This window comes from Balaenoptera ricei, chromosome 13 (assembly GCF_028023285.1).
Source record: "Balaenoptera ricei isolate mBalRic1 chromosome 13, mBalRic1.hap2, whole genome shotgun sequence".
Lineage (NCBI taxonomy): Eukaryota > Metazoa > Chordata > Mammalia > Artiodactyla > Balaenopteridae > Balaenoptera > Balaenoptera ricei.
The window spans coordinates 9,884,072-9,902,254 of NC_082651.1; the positions used below are offsets into that span (position 1 = coordinate 9,884,072).

Sequence of the window (18,183 nt, forward strand, 5' to 3'; positions counted from 1 at the left end):
CTGCAGCCCACCTGCACGTTGACCTTGAGTCTTAGCTCATTGAAGACAGACCCTCCAGCATCAGCTCCTCCTGTTAACCTCTCCCTTCTCCTAACCTCCCTTTGTGTCTCTTTACCTACATGTTTCTTCAAGGCTAGCCCTTCCACTCTTCTCTTGACCCTCTGAGGCAGCCACTTTACGGCCTGGCTTCTGCTTTGCCACTGAGAAACCTGTCTCAGGACTTAGCAGTGGCTTCCAGTTGGCCAAATCTGGTGGCTTAAAGTCTTTGCCTCCTCTTTCCCCCATGCTCTCTACGTGACAGCCTTTGACACTGTTGAACCCTCTTCTCTCGGGGCTTCCACGATACGTGCTGTGCTCTTCTGTTCCTCTTCTCAGACACTGTTACTGTCAATAATGCCTCTGCTGCCTGAGGGACGTTCTGCTGTGTATTAAACTGTAGGCTTCGGTTCATTTCTTCCTTGGTGGCTTTTTACATCTTACAGCCTCAGTTTTCATATCATTGTGGGTGTCTCTGGTTGTGACCTCTTTCCGCAAGTTCAAATACTGTTTTCGGACTGCTTGCAACAGCATTTTCATGTGCATATTTCATTGTTATCTCAAATCCTTTATGTCTGAAGTTGGAACTGAGCCTTTTCCTTTCTTCATACTCTGCTCAAAGCTGGTCATCACCTGGCTCATTTGAACAGACATTTCAGTCACCATCCTGTAAAGCATCTGTGTATTACTATAAAATGCAAAATCCCAGAGAATGTGCTTCTTTAGAAGTAGGCCCAGAATCTCCATTTTACTGAGTATTGAGATAACTTGGTGCAGAGATCCAAGGATGCCACGTTGAGAATTTCTGTTTCAGTCATTAGTTTAAAGGTTAGTTATTGTACTAGTTCACTGTGGAAGAAGCCGGTCTTATTGAGAGACTCCTTCTAAGTATGGAAGATTGTTGAGAGGCAGCCTGGACTTGAACTTTGCACACAGGAAGAACTGAGCTCTCATCTTGACCTTGCCATTTACTTGCTGTGTGACCTTAGGCAATTACTAGACAAATGGGAAGAACAGCACACAACTTCTAGGGCTTCCCTTTCCAGGCTCTTCTCTGGTTCCTTCTGATGCTCCCTAAATTCCAGGCCTATGAAAATGACTGTTATTTTCTGAGAGTACCATAATTTCTTACACCTCCAGTGCCTTTGCCCTGTGGTGCTCTCCGGTAGGAAGGCCCTACCTTAACCTCCTTGATCACCTGTCTGACTCTCACTTGTTCTTCACATGAAACCACTATTTGGAGACATCTGCAAACCCTTGTGGCTGAATTTGGTGCCCCTAGTTCTTGGTTTACTTGTGTCCCCTCTTAGTCTATGAGCTCCTTGAGGACAGGGCAGTATCTAGCCCTATCCCCAGCATGGTGCCTGTGTGTAGTAGCTTCCATTTAAAAGTTCTCTCTCTCTTTTTTTAATAAATTGTCAGAGTACCTACTGTGGCATTAGCTAATTGTATTTTGGAGGCCCAGTTTTGAAATTTCCTTCCTCATTTGTTTGTCAACATACTTGGTGGCCTTGCGAACAGGGAGGAAACTTTCCAGTACATTTTCAAAACAGAAAATGTATGTTCTTCTGGAATACAAGTTTTAACAACTTCAACACATTTTTCCCCTAATTTTGAAGGTTAACTTGTTTCTTTTTTTTTAAGTTCAGGTCTGTAATTGACTCACCCCACAATGAGATCATAAAGTAACCTTGCCCCTCCCCATCCTATGAGTTAGTCTTCTGTTTATAGCCAGTAGTTAACACCAAAAATGGTATCCCTAGAGCTTTGAAGCAAACCAGGGCAGAGTAGAAGTAAATTAAGATTTGTGCTTGGTTTCTAGAGAGGAAAAGATATGTATAATGACATATTTATATTCATGTAATCAAAAGTAAAACATATATGAACAAATATAAAAATAAGAAATAAAAATTCATAGTAATGCTAAAATTTATATTTAAGTAAAACATTTAATACTTGGGTACAATAGGATTTTTTTTTTTTTTTTTTTTTTTTTGGTTTGGAACCTGCCAAATTGGTGTCTTTTAATTTTTACTCCTTGTAAAAAGTTTCACATTTATTTACATATCCAATTTCATTTTAAAATGAATGCTGTTGGCTAATTTTTTAAACTTAAAATTTAAATCAGAGTTGGGAAATAAGCTATTAAAGACTAATAGTGAATAAAATTATTGAACCATACATTTACAAAAGTCATGTTTAATAGTAAAAAAGAAATCTAGTTTTTACTACTTACTGAAGAAAGGAGAGAAATATTCTCTAACTCTTTACTTCTAATTATAATTCTCAATTTGACATCACTTATCTGTTTTCACCCCCAATTACTTCTATACCCGAGAAAATTTTCCAGCTTTTAAGCGTTTTTTTTGTTTACCACTTATGGAATACAGCTTAACTGTTACTTGTAAGAGTTCCTTGAACGAAACTTGCAATTTTAAATTGAACCTGTAAATTGTTTGATCAAGGTATAGGAGATCAGTACCACATGAGTTAAAACAAAGAATGGAATTTAAACAGTGTCATCTATATAATCACCAAATTATCTGATGGGACATTGTAACTGTTTCACATTTCTACTCAGCACAAGCAAGAATGAAGTGGTTCTAAGATACTAGAATATTTGGCATTTTTTTTGCTTATGAGTGTCCAGTTGCTCTTTGTTGAAAAGGCTCTCCTTCTTCCCATGAATTGCTTTCTGCACCTTTGTCAGAATCAGTTGGGCATATTTGTTTGGGTCTGGTTCCGTTCTGTCCCTTTTATCTCTATGTATATATTCCTCTACCAGTATCACGTTGCTTTGAGGGTTCTAGCTATATAGGAAGACTTAATATTGGGTAGAGTAATTTCTTACACTTTATTATTTCTCAGGATTCTTTTAACTATTTTAGGGAGTGTGCCTTCTATGTAAATTATATAATAAGCTTATCTATGTCTATAAAATATCTCTTGCTGAGATATTGATAGAAATTGCATTAAATCTGTATATTAATTTTGGGAGAATTGATATTTTTACAATGTTGAGTACTCTGACCCACAAATACAGTATATAAGTTCATTTATTTAGGTTTTTTTTAATTAGCATTTTGTAATTTTTAGTATACAGATCATATACATATCTTCTTAAGTATATACCTATGTATTGTATTCTTTTGGATTGATTGTAAATGGTGTTTTTAATTTTAGTTTCCACGTGATCATTGTTAGTATGTAGAAATGTTTTTTGTTTGCTTGTTTTGGGGGTTCCAGTAAAATTTTAAAATAGACAGTCAGGCCTTTGGTTATAGATAAAGATAACCTTCAAAATGAATAAATTGATTGAGGGAAATTAATCTGTATGCCAAAATCAAGTTCAACACACTTTAAAGGAAGACAACAATATTCAGACATTTGACAATGTGATATTCACAGTGTCCTGTATCCAATTTAAAAAGAAAACTAGATAGAAGCAGGAAATTTTGACACGTAATCAGGTAAAGAGCAATCAATAGGAAAAAAAAATCCCCAGAAATAATAGTTGATAAAATTAATAAAGATTTCAAAAATGCTATTATAAATTCAACTGTTTAAAGGTAAATATAAACATAGAGGGAGAAACAGAAGATAAAAGACAAATGAACATTGTGAAGCTGAAAGCACAGTCTTTGAAATAAAAATTGATAGGCTAAATAACAGATGAGATACCGAGAAAGAACAGTGTATGTAAGGACATAGCAATAAAACGATCAATACAGAAGCAAACAGTAAAAGCAGGGGAAACTCTGAGTTTTGGATGCCTGTGGAACAATGTTACGCAGTCTAGCATATGTAAAAGTGGAACCCTAGAAAAAAGAAAAGGTGGTTAGAATGAGAAGAAATATTTTAAAAATTAATGGTCAGAATATTTCCTAATTTGATCAAAATTATAAATCCGCAGATTAAAGTAGTTTAATGACCCTAAGCAAGATAAACACAAGGAAAATTGCATCGCAACAAATCATATTGAAATTGGTGAAAACAAATGATAAATAGAAATCCTAAAAGCAGTCAGAGAAAATAAGCACATTTTATTTAGGCTAACAAAGAAAAGAACTGTCACTCATTTGTCATGAAAACCAATGCAAATTAGAAGATAATGGAATGAAGTTTCTCAAGTCCTGGGGAAAAACACATATTATCAGCCTACAGTTCTGTGTTCAGTGAAAATATCCTTCAAAAATTAAGATGAAATTAAAGACATTTTCACACAAGCTAAAGCTCAGATAATTTGTGAATAGCCAACTCGTACACAACAAATGTTTTAAGACGTTTTTCCAGGCTGGAGGAAAACGAAGCCAGATAAAAACAGAAATGCAAGAAACAATGAAGAACAGCAAAAGTTTGTGGGTAAAAATAAATGGATATTATACAAAACTAATGATAATAATGTAGATTTAAAACATTTGAATAATTAAAAGGAATTGCCAGAATTATGCTAATGGTCGCATGGGATTAAATGGCTTTAAGAGTTCCTAACTTTGAGTATTATTGAGAAAGTGGTAAATGTAATAATGTGTATTAGATTGTAGTAAGTAAAGGATGGCTATTCTATAAAGTAATCACTAAAATAATAGTAAAAATAGTGCATTAAATCAATATCCACATGGAAAAAAAATGAATCTTGACCCCCAACCTAACACCATGCATAAAAATCAGTTCCAGATGGATTACCTATTTAAATGTTAAAAGTAACAAGAAAAGCTTTTAGATGAAAACATAGGAAACTGTCTTAATAACTTTGGAGTAAGCAGAGATTTCATATACAGGACATAAGACAAGCTCTTCATAAGGGAATGATGTGAAAAGTTTTGTTAAACAAAAAAAGAACACAGACTCAATACATTTTATTTGATACTGCAGTAACCTTGATGCCAAAGCCAGCAAGTATAGCTCAAAAGGAAAATTATAGTCCAATCTTAGTCAATAGTAGGGATGCAAAATATTAATAGAATATCAAATCAAATCCAGCAATTTATTTTTAAAAAGTATCTTATATTAGAGTTAATTTATATCAAAAGTACAAGGCTAAATTCAGTATTAAAGAACATATTAATATATCACCACATTAACAAATTAAGAGAAAATTGCCCTCTCAGTAGATGCAAACAAACAAACAAAAATCTAGACAAAATTCAGCATCCATCCATGATTTAAAAAGTAAACCAGAGGGCTTCCCTGGTGGCGCAGTGGTTGAAAATCCGCCTGCCAATGCAGGAGACGCGGGTTCGTGCCCTGGTCTGGGAAGATCCCACATGCCGCGGAGCAACTGGGCCCATAAGCCACAACTACTGAGCCTGCGCGTCTGGAGCCTGTGCTCCGCAACGAGAGAGGCCGCGATAGTGAAGAGGCCCGCGCACCGCAATGAAGAGTGACCCCCGCTTGCCGCAACTAGAGGAAGCCCTCGCACAGAAACGAAGACCCAACACAGCCAAAAATAAATAATAAATAAATTAAAAAGTAAACCAGAAATAGACAAGAACTTCCTTCCCCTAATAAAGGACTTTGTCAAAAACTCTACAGTAAACAGTTTTCTTACTGGTAATATATTTAAAAGCATTTTTCTTAAAGTGAAAATAATAAGGGTATTTACGTGGAAAAAACTGGAAATGATAGATGTTGGGAAAACTAAAAGTCATTATTCATTGACTATGTTTGTCTCCAGAGAAGACCTAAATAATATGTAAATTATCGTTATTAATTTGGTAGTTTAGCAGGATTACTACAAAAGTAAATTTCGTTTTTATGCGGAAATGTAAGTTTTCAAATGGTAGAATTTACCTCAGCAAGTTAAATTAAAAACTGGTACTTAAATCTGGGGAAAAAATGTGCAGTGCCTTTGACAGAATCAAAGTCATAATGATGCCCGTTTTCCCCCATATAAGTAAAAAATGCAATAAATGTCATCAATAATACTGACAGACTTTTTTGCTGGAAATTTATAAGGGGATTCTAAATTATATCTGAGCATGCTAAAGATGAAGAGTCAAGAATTTGGGGGCGTAGAAGAGGGAAGAAGCAGTGGAGGAGGAGGAGTGGGGAACGCTCTTTCAGATATCAAGATCTATTACAAAGTTAACATAATTAAGACGGTATACTGTGGATGCAGGGATACAAACAGGCCAGAGGAACAGAATGGAGATTTCAGATAAGAAATCTCCATTCAGGCGCATCCCGGATGGTTTGCCTGTAGACCAGAATGGAGATTTTCAGAAACAGACACGTGGATATATGAGAAAGTGATGTAGACGGAGGTAGCACTGCAGATTGTGGGGGAAGGAACAGGCTCTCTCAGTCACTGTGCTGGGATGCCTGGGCACCAGTGTAGGAAAAAAATGGAAGTAAGTTCTGTCTCAAAGCATACACAAAAATTAATTTTAGGTAGATTAAGGAGTCAAAAATTAAAGGTTAAATTTTATTAATTTTATAAATATAGAGAATATAAAATAAAAGAACGACAGGATCGGACTACACTAAGATTAAGCATTTCTCTTCATGAAAAGAAAACAGGAAAGAATGAAAACACAAGCCACAAGCTGAGAGAAAGTATCTGCGGTAGGTATCGCTAACTTCAATGAATCACAAGACCAAAAATAAATAAAATATGAACAGAAGATTTGTGACAAAGCATTTCACAGGAAAGGAAACATGAACAGCCAATAAACATATATTATTCACAGATTTCTTCGTAATCAGAAAGATCCACATTAAAAACTCAAAGATACATCATTGATACCCACCAAATTAAGAACAATTATTAAAATTTTATCATTAAAATTTGTGATTTCTTTTCTCATTCCAAGTAAATATACACTTCCATTCCTAATTTGGGACTTTTCTTTAAAATAAGGTCCCTATATTGTAAAAACTTCAGACCTACAAAATCCGGATCCATTTTTTACCTCGGTGTATACCCAAGAGAAACTCATGCACACGCAGAACAAAAGACGTGTATGAGAATGATCATAGCAGTACTGTATGTAACAGCACATAATCAAAAACAATGCATATGTTTCCCGGCAGAAGAGTGGGTAAAAACAGTGATAAATTCATATATTTGAATATAATGTATATTATAGTGAATAAACTTCAGCTGCATGGATAAATCTCAAAACGTACCCTTAAAATAAAGACTGTGAGTTGGAGAAATAAATATTACGGCATGATGCTATTTATAAAAGCTTCAAAAACAGGAAAAACTTAAAATGATATTTTTTAGAGATACATATATATGTGTTAAAACTATAAAGAATAGCAAGGTAATGGTAAACACAAAATAGAGGATAGTGGTTACCTTGGTGGTGCGGGTAGGAAGGAATATCAGATGGGGGCGAGCAAATGAGTGATGGCAAAAGTGAATTTTTAATATTTAATTTCTGAAGCTGGATGGTGGGTATACTCGTGGCTTTATTATCTTTAAACCATTCATATTGTTTCATAATGAGAATTTCTAAGAGTTCTAAAAACCTACAGCTAAAACTCAGTAACCTCATTAAGGGGAGTGGCTGGCAGAATAGCCCTGTTCTCATTTCATGCATTTCCCTTGGTGATGATGAGACAATTATATTAATAAATGTTATTTAAGCTATTCTTACATAAATCCTTCAAGTTAATTCCTTGAGCCTACTAGAGTAGGAGTAGATTGGAGTCCTTGAAATAGTCACAGTTATTTTGAATATATCTTAAATTTCTGTTAAGGTTGTCAAGTCTTGAGGGGTTGAGATGTGAAAAGTGAAGCTGTTTGATGTCGGAGAAGTTACTTAACATTTCTGTGTCCCAGTTTTCTCAAAAATGTTTATTATTTATGTCCCGTTGACTTCCTGATATCCAAACTTGTTCCTCTTTCCTTGCTTAAGATAGAAAACATAGGGACACATAAAGGACAACCATGGTCCAGGAGATGTCGTTATCATTGCATCCACAGTAGGCTGCAACTACCTGGAGTGGAAACATGCTCACAGACCAAGAGATCAGTCACTCAGGCCACTGTCACCCCTGACAGAAGTCTTAAGTACCCAAAAGGGAAGCACACCCAGGTTCATGACACCATTTAGGCTGGGGCTAGAGATAGAGAACCTCGTGTCCTTCTTATCTTTCCTTTTGGTTCAGTACCTAATAAATGAACTTCTTTCCTTCAAGAGCCTACCAATTTCTGACGCTTAATTTAGTATTAGGTGAATTAGGAACAAGTGGACCGGGATGCATATGTATTTTTGAAGCAAACCCATATAATCCATTCTGCAAAAAGCCTTCCCAGGAGTGTCATAGAATGAATCAGACCTATCTGTGTCTTTCCTGCCCTCTATCAGAATATTAAGGACCATTCCAGAATCAAATTTTGAAGTAGAGGTCTTGAATGTCTTCCATGCTTCTCTCCCATAAAATGTTATTAAAACACTTTAGCTTGTTGAAAACACAGAATATTTCCCCTCCCCCACCTCACCCCACCTTAACTATCTCTGTGGCTTTTGGTAAGTGAATTAATCTCTCTGGATACACTTTTTTCACGTAACTTGAAGTAGTTGAATTATAATTCTCTATATGTTCAGTTAAATAGAAATCCTCCCTCTGATCTTAAAGGGAATTAATATAAAATTTAATGTTTCTCTTGCTTTATTAGCAAATTTGTTTTACCATGGTATATTCCTTGTGTGATAGAGTACTGTCTTTGAAAAAATATATAATTTGTTTTCTAAGACCTATGGCTAACATTAGCTCAAACTACTTTTTATTTTACCCTTGAGATAGATTCACCTAAGTAATATTTTCTTTGCCAACTTCAACAGCCTGACTCAGTATTACTTTTTGAGTCACTGTCCTCCTTTTCATTTCCAGTATTTTCTTAGCCATAAGTTTAAGAAAAGCTTTTGTAAAGCCACACTGAATACTGCTAGCTCTTTATTTCCTTTTCTTTGGAAATTGTAAGTATTGTAGTTAAATTATGGGGCTCTTACTCTTTGCCCCAGAGACTTGACTCCATGTGTATTCATTTTCTTTTTTCCTTCTCTCAGCTCTAGATTCTTTTTAACACTGTGGGTGTCCAGTTTAAAAATCCAGCTTTCCACCAACATGGAGGATTTTCTTGGTATCTCTTTCACGAATTCTTTCTGTGGTCTATAGAAAACCTTGGCCAAGTGTGAACTTAATAAACTTCTAGTTTCTAAAATCTCTAATTCCCACTCTTGCCATAAAATACACTTTTCTCCTCAGTGCCCCAATCCAATTGAGTTTCTGCTCTGATCCTGTAGCCTGAAATAGATGGCAAAAAGAACATAAAAGCAGTAAATAGATGAATCCATTGAAAAAGGAAAAAAGAAAATGATGGCAATGAGATCTCAGAGCAAAAATGTGAAGAAAAATTTAACAAAAGTGGGGCTTTTTTAAAGCAAAGAATAAGGAAGCAAAACACTAAACAAAATAGATGAAAGCAGTTCTGCATACAGCAAATACTTTTTTAAAAATACCATACAACCAGGGGATGAGTTAAATCTCAGTAGCATAAGACATAAAGATTCTAGATTTAAAAGTATCTGAGAAATGGGATAGAGAGAGGGAAAGGACAGTTGACCTGTTCATTCAGGGCAAAGAGATGATATCCACTCTCTGCAACAGAAGGGTATGATATGTCAACCCAGTAGGACCAGGCAGTGGTCTTCAGCCCCACTCCCAGAGTTTGGGGAGAACATAAGAATAGGAGAGAGAATAAAGATCTTAGTCCTGCAAAAACTAGAGTATATCTGCACCTGGTGTGTAAGTAGAGTCATCTTAATATTGGCAAATAGAAATACTGTTAATTCTAAAGTTAATCACAACATGCATGTAAAACCCTAGTCTTACGTTAGCCAGCAGTCTCCCTCAGGGAACTTTGGGATACAGACATCTAACACCATATTGTCTGGGATTCTGACCACTGAGAGAGAGTGATTGCTGGATAGGATGTGCGATAGACAGGAAGAGAAATTGGCTAAAATATTGATAGTATCAGAGTGTGCAGCAGGGACAGCTAATCCGGATTCCTCTTCTACTTACTAATTTCTTCTAAAATATGTGTATTTGTTTCTACATGCAGCTATTGGATACAACTATTAAAAACATGCAGTTTTAAGTCACTGGAATCTAGAGAGTGTGCTAGGAGTATTTTTGGAATAAACATCTCTATTAGGTGGGTATTAAAATAATCGTCTTATGACAAATATTTATTGGAAAACAATATTTGCGAGGTAATCGATTCTTCTTTTTCGTCTCCTCCCCTCCTCCTTCCTTTTTTTCTTCATCAAATACTTAAAATTGATTTTAAATTAACACCTATTATCTCCGTTCTCCAACTATGAAACTATTCTAAAATAAGATTTAAGGAAGATTTTAGAAAATGGAAGTTATGTATTTATATAAACTTACAATTTTGGAGAATACACAAGTATTTGTCATTAAAAGGACTAGTTTATATTAAGGTTATCGTCTTTTCCCCTATACTTAGAGTGAGGATTAATTTTAAACATTACATAAATAGGAGAGATTTAATTAAAACTTGAAAAAATGTGTTACTGTTAATGGAATTCTTGCTGCAGTTACCTTTGCAAACCAATGTTAATGAAACTCTAGTTCAAAGTGGGTTTGGGGAATTGAGATAGCTATTTATTTTCTTACCTGAGATGCCATGATAGTCGTCTTAGTAAAATAAAGAGCCCAATTAGGAGTGTTCTGATTTGCAGATATTGATGAAGTTTACACAAACTGCTAGGAGTTTTCATTTCAGAGCCCGTTAAACAAGGTCAGTGAGTGAGAAAGGGAAGTACTTCTTTGCATTTTGAAAGCCTTTCACCTGTGGAGCCAGAGAATGGACTTGCTCCTATGGCAGAGCCGGGTTCCGCTCTTGCCCTCACCTGGCTCGTGGTCCCTTCCCCCTAGTTTGGTATCTCTAGGTATTGCCAAGCTATAAATTGCCCTAGAGAAGGGAAGAGGTTCTTCAAATGTAATTGATTTTTGTGTGTTGATCTTATATCCTGCTACCAGGCTGAACTCATTTATTCTGGGAATTTGGTGGTTTTTCTTTTTCTTTTTTTTTTTTGTAGATTCTTTTGGGTTTTGTACATAAACCATCGTGTCATCTGCAAATAGGGACAATTTTATTCTTCCTTCCTAATCTGTATGTGTTTTACTGATTCTTCTTATTGCAGTAGCTATGATTTCTAGTACTGTGCTGAAAAAGATTTGTGAAAGCAATATCCTCACCTTTTCCCCAGTCTTAGGGGGAAACCATTCATTCTTTCACCATTAAGTACTGAAGTTAGTCATAGATTTTTGCGGATGCTCTTTATCAAGTGGAGGAAGTCCCATTCTGTTCCTAGTTTGCTGAGAATTTGTATCATGAATGGGTGTTGGATTTTGTCACATGCTTTTCCTGCATCAATTGTTTTGATCATGTGATTTTCTTATTTATCTCTTGGTATGGTGGATTCCATTGCTTGATTTTCAAATGTCTTGCATAGGTGAAATAAATCCCATTCAGTCATGGTATATAGTTATTTTTACGTATTGCTAGACTCAGATTGCTAGTATTTGAGAGTTTTTCTGTCTAAATTAATGAGGGATACTGGCCTGTGGTTAAAAAAAAAAAATTGTCCGTATTTTTGTCTGGCTTTGATATCAGGGTAATACTAGCCTTATAAAATGAGTTGGGAAGTATTCCCGCTTCTGTCTTTTTGGAATGAATCATGTAAAACTGATGCTCACTCTTCTTTCAGTGTTTGATAAAATTCTCCAGTAAAGCCATCTGTGCCTGAGGATTTCTTTTTCTGGGGAATCTGTTGCCAAATTCAGTGTCTTTAGTGGCTGTAGGTGAATGCGGGCCTTCTAGTTCATCTTGGTTGAGTTTTGGTAGCATGTGGGTTTTGAGAAGTTGGTCCATTTTTTTCTAAGTTGTTGAATTTATGAGCATAAAGTTCATAGTATCCTCTTACTAATCTTTTAGTGGCTGCAGCAATTACAGTGCCATCCCCTGCTTCTTCATTCCTGGTGTTGATGACTTGTGTCTTCTCTTTGTTTCCGTCTTGCCTAGAGGCTTGTCAGTTTTGTTGCTTTTCGCTTGACTTTTGTTTAATTCATTTTTCTGTTATTTACCTATTTTCAATTTCATTGATTTCTGCTCTTATTTTTATTATTTCCTTCCTTTTATTTGTTTTGGGTTTATTTGTTCTACTTTTTCTAGTTTCTTGAGGTGGGAACACAGATTATTAATTTGAGACCTTTTCCTCTTTTCTAATGTGAGCATTTCAGTGCCATAAAAATTTCCTCTTAGAACTGTTTTTGACGTATACATTTTTATTTTTATTCATTTCTATGTGTTTTAAAAATTCCATTCTTTCTTGGCCCATGATTTGTTTAGAGGTGTATTGTTTAATAAAGAAGTGTTTAGATGTTTTTATTTTGTGTTTCTGTTACTGATTCCTAATCTGATTCCATTGTGATTAGAGAATGTAGTCTGATTTCCGTGTTTTTAAAGTTGTTGTTGAGGTTTCTTTTATGACCCAGGATGTAGTCTATCTTGAGGAATTGTCCAAGGTAGCTTAAAAGGAATATGTATTGTGTTGATGTAGGTGGAGTGTTCTGTAAATGTCAGTTAGATCCTATTGGTTGATGGTGTTCAGGTTTTCAGATATTGGGTTGAACGAAAAGTTCGTTTGTGTTTTTTATAACATGTTATGGAAAAACCCAAATGAACTTCTTGGGTAACCCACTATTTTGCTTAGATGTGTATTCTTTTATATCTTATGTTTCTTTTAGTTTTACCAGTTGCTGACAGTGGAGTGTTGAAGTCCCCAAATATGGGATTTGTTTACTTTTCCTTTTAGCTTTACCAGTTTTTGTTTCATTATTTTGCAACTATGTTGTTTGGTACATACACATTTGGGAACAGTATTTCTTTTTGGTAAGCTGATTCTTTTATCTAATGATAAAATGATACTCTGTCCCTGCTCTGAAGTCTACTATATCTAATACATAGCTCTACCTTAAAAAAAAAAAGTTAGCATGATAAATCTTTTTCTAACCCTTTAATAATACAAAATCTATTTATGTTGTGTTTGAAGTATATGGTTGGATAATCATTTTAATCATTCTGGCAGTTTCTGCCTTTTAATTGATGTGTTTAAACCATTTACATTGAAAGTGATTATTGTTATGTTAGAGCTTAATTCTTCCATTATATTATTTGTTTTCTGTTTGTTTCTTCTTTTTCTTGTTTCTGTATCTCATTTTTCTTATCTTTCTGTGAGTTACTTCAACATTTTTTAGGATCCATATTGTTTAGTTTATATTGCTTTGTGTATTTCTTAAGTGGTTGCTTTATACATTACAGTATATATGTAACTTAACATAGCCTCCTGATATCAGTGTTTTACAGCTTTGACTACAGTGTTAAAACCTTGATTTCATTGAGATTCCATGGCCCTTACCACTTTTAAAAATATAATTTCCTGAAGTATTTCTTCTCCATACATTGTGCTCAACTGATGTCATTATAATTTTGTTTCAACCATCAATTATGATTTAAGAAACTCATGAGGAAGAAGAATAGTCTATTATGTTTACCCCTATTTTTTATCATTTTCTTTATTCTTGTTTCCTTTATGAAATTCCAAGTCCTCTTTATCACTTTTTTTTTGGGGGGGGGGCTTCCCTGTGTTTTTACTTCTGTACCAGCATCTTTTAAAGAGTAAAAGTTTTCAAAAATTTTAATCAAACTCAATTTACCTTTTTTTTTTAATAGTTCATTTTTTCTTTTTTTCTTTTTTGTATCCTATGTAAGAAATCTTTGCCAAACCCAGGGTCACTAATCTTCTCCTATGTTGATGTCTAGGAGTTTTAGCTCTTACATTAAGTTATGTCAGTAATTTCAAGTTGATTTTTGTAAGTGCTGAGGCATCTAGGTTCTTTTTTGTTTTTTTCTCTCCTTTCCCATATGACTGACCAGTTGTACCAGCATTACATATTGAAAAGATCATTTTTCCCCTGATTGAATTGCCTTGGTACCTTCATCATAATCTATTGGCCATATATGTGGGAGTCTATATCTGGAGTATCTATTCTATTCCATTATATATTGTTTTTGTGTCAGTATTATGCTGACTTGATTACTGCGGCTTTAAGTCTTAAAATCAGGCAGTGTTAGGTTTTCCAGTGTTTATGTTTTTTAAAATTATTTTTACTATTTTGGGTCCTTTGCTTTTCATATACGTTTTAGAATCATCTTGTAAATTCCTACAAAAAAGCCTACTGAGATTTTGATTAGAATTGCATTGAATGTCTAGATCGGTTTGAGGAGAATTGCTCTCTTAACAATACTGAGTCTTTTGATTCACAAACACGGTATATCTTCCTGTTTATTTAGGTGTTCTTTAATTTCTCCCAGTCGTGTTTTGTCAGATATATCCCTTAGGATATCATATGTTTTGATGCTATTGTAAATGGTTTTTAATTTTTGTTTCCATTTGTTCCTTGCCAATATTAGAAATACATTTGATTTTTTATATTGCCCTTGCATGCTGCCACTTTGCTAATCTTGCTTATTCTGCTAGAATTTTTGTAGATTCCTTAGGATTTTCTAAATTGAAGTTGATGATATCTGTGTGTAAAGACAGTTTTATTTTCTCTTTTCCAATCTGTATGCTTTTACCTCTTTTTCTTGCCTTCTTGCATCGGCTAAGACTTCAGATATGATGTTGAATAGTTTTAAGAGGGAATATCCCTTACTTTGTTCCGATCTTAGAGGGAAAGTATTTTGTCCTTCACCATTTAGTATGATGTTAAGCTGTGTCTTTTGTAAATGGCTTTTGAAAACTTAAGGAAGTTCCTTTCGTTCTTACTTTGCCAAGATCTTTTTGTCATGGGGGGATGATGAGTTTTGTCAAATGCTTTTCCTGCATCTTTTGAGATTATTATTATTTGTTGTTGTTGTTTTTAATGTTTGGTGGGGATTTTTTTGTTTGTGTTTTTAGTTTTATAGGTTGGGTTCCTTTTTTTTTGAATGTTAAACAAATATTGCATTTTTTGGATAAACCCTATATGATGATGATGTATTTATCCTTTTTATACATTAATGGGTTATATTAGCTGAAATTTTAATGAGAATTTCTGCATCTATTATAATGAAGAATGTTGGTCTGTAGTTTTTTTTTTCTTTTAATGCCTTTGTTTTTGGTATCAGAGTAATGCTGGCTTCATAAAATGAGTTGGGAAGTTTTTCCTCTTCTCTGTTCTGAGAGAGTTTGTGTTGAATTGGTATTTTTTTCTTCCTTAAATATTTGGGAAAATTCATCAATCTATGGGGGGTGGGCCTACAGTTTTCTTTGTAAGACTTTTAACTATAAAATCACTTCTTTAATATATATAGGGCTATTCAAGTTAACTTTGTTTTTTAAACTGATATTTGGCATTTTGAGCCTTTGAAGGAATTTATCCATATCATAATCTGAATTGTTGACTATATTGACAGACTTTTTAATGATATTCCTTTACCGGACTTATGTCTATAGGAAGTGTAGTCATGTCCAGTCTCTCATTTCTTATTTCTAATATGTGACTTCACTTTACTGACAGGTCTGGCTAGAGATTTATCAACTTTATTCGTCTTCTCAAACAAAAAGCTTTTGACTTCTTTGATTTTTCCCTACTTTCTGCTATGTTGTCAATTTACATTTCTTTTATTTTAGGTTTAATTTGCTGTTCATTTTCTAATTGCTTATATTGGCCACTTCTTTGAGCATGTGGGATAAAAACTACATTAATAAGATATGGATGATTCTCACCTAATATTTAGAATATGATGTTATGTATTATATACATATATGCAGTGCAGATATTACATATGTAGACTATACATCTCATAATATATGATTGCATATTGGACGTACAAGGTAAAAGCCCTGCACAATAATTGAATTGGCATATCATTTTAACTGACAGTTTTAAGATGGCTATAATACCACTGTAGTCATAGACACTTCTGCGGTTTATCATTTTTGTCACAGTTAATCTGTGACAGCTGTTGGGATACTAAACACCTCTACAACCAGTATTTCCAACTTGGCATAATTAGGTAAGGAGATTTACTATAGCTCAGTATGTGGTCTTTTTAAAGGTTGAGTGTGTTTAAACATTCAAATTTTTGTAAGTCTTGTGTAAATGATTTTATTTTTTGTGAACTTTTTATTTGGAATATTTTCAAACTTTCAGGAAATTTCTAAGAATCAAAACAAAATAAAAAACACAGGGCTTCCCTGGTGGTGCAGTGGTTGAGAATCTGCCTGCTAATGCAGGGGACATGGGTTCGAGCCCTGGTCTGGGAAGATCCCACATGCCGTGGAGCAACTAGGCCCGTGAGCCACAACTGCTGAGCCTGTGCGTCTGGAGCCTGTGCTCCGCAACAAGAGAGGCTGCGATAGTGAGAGGCCTGCGTACTGCGATGAAGAGTGGCCCCCGCTTACCGCAACTAGAGGAAGCCCTTGCACAGAAACTAAGACCCAACACAGCCAAAAATAAATAAATAAATTTTTAAAAAAACAAAACAAAACAAAAAAACACATACACATACTTTCACCCAGCTTCACCTGTTGATGACAGTTTACCCCATTTGCTTTAGCAATTGCTCTGTATTCTCTCCTCCCACACACATGTGCACACTAAAGAATGAATTTCTATACGTGAAAGAACTGTGAAGCTTAAAGCTCTTCTGGAGTAGGTATCACATTTTGTCCCATGGCTCCACAGTATTTAACATGCCATACAGGCAACCTTTTAAGAAAAAATTTAGGGAATAGAACACAAAATCATGCAAAATCTTTTTGTTGTTGAATTTTAAAATACTGAGATATAATTCCCATATCACAAATTCACCCTTTTAAAGTGTGCAGTTGAGTGGTTCTTTTAGTATGTTCACATTTTAGTATGTTCACAATCTAATTTCAAAATATTTTCAACACCCCCAAAAGAAACCTCATACACATTAGAGTCACATCCCATTTCCTCCCAGCCCCTAGCAACTGTTAATCTACTTTTATTTCTGTGATTTTCCAATCTGGACATTTCATATAAATAGAATCTTAAAATATGAGTCTTTAGTATCTGGCTTAGTTCACTTAGCATTATGTTTTCAAGGTTCATCCGTGTTGTAGCATGTATCAGTAATTCATTCTTTTTTTGTGGCTGAGAAATATTCCATCATATGGATTCATCACATTTTGTTTATCATTCATCAGTCAGTGGACACTTGGGTTGTTTCTACTTTTTGGCTGTTATGAATAGAGCTGCTATGACATTTATGTAGAAGTTTTTGTACTCAGGTTTTCAGTTCTCTTGTTTATATATGTGAGTAGAATTGCTATGTCTATGGTAACCTTTTTGAATAACTGCCAAACTGTTTTCCAAAGTGACTACTCCATTTTTTACTCCCACCAGCAACTTATGGCTTTCCAGTTTCTCCACATCCTCACCAATACTCATTATTATCTGTCATTTTGATTATTGCCATCCTAGTATGTGTGAAGTGGTATCTTGTTTTGGTTTCAATTTGTATTTCCCTGAGGACTGATTTTGAGCATCATTTCATGTGTTTATTGGTTATTTGTATTCTCTTCTTTTAGAGAAATGTTTATTCAGATCCCTTGTCCATTTTTTAAATTGGAATATTTGTCTTTTGGGGGGATGAGTTCTATATATTTTCTGTACCTAACTCTTAACAGATAAATAATTTGCAAAAATCTTCTATTCTCTGGGTCATCTTTTCACTTTCTTGATAGTGCCCTTTGAAGCACAGGAATTTTAATTCTGATGAAGTCCAATTTCTGTGTTTTTCTTTGCTTGCTTAGCTCTCCTAGCTTAGAAACATTACCTAATCCAAGGTTATAAAGATTTACCCATGTTATCTTCTAAGAGTTTTATAGCTTTAGCTTTTACACCAAGGTCTTTGCTCCATTTTTGAGTTAATTTTTACATACAGTGTGAGTTAGGGTCCAGCTTCATTCTTTTGCATGCAGATATCCAGTTGCCCAACACTACTTGTTGAAAAGACTATCCTTTCTTCTTTCTTCCATAAAAGAATTGATCATAAATGTGAGGGTTTCTTTCTGGATTCTCAAT

The 18,183-nt window shown here is 34.6% G+C and overlaps 1 protein-coding gene across 7 annotated transcripts in view; it reads left to right on the top strand.

The window, feature by feature from the left end:
* The window catches only part of TMEM131 (transmembrane protein 131), a 276,973-nt gene that overhangs the window by 112,966 nt on the left and 145,824 nt on the right, over positions 1–18,183 (top strand). The window lies entirely within an intron of this gene.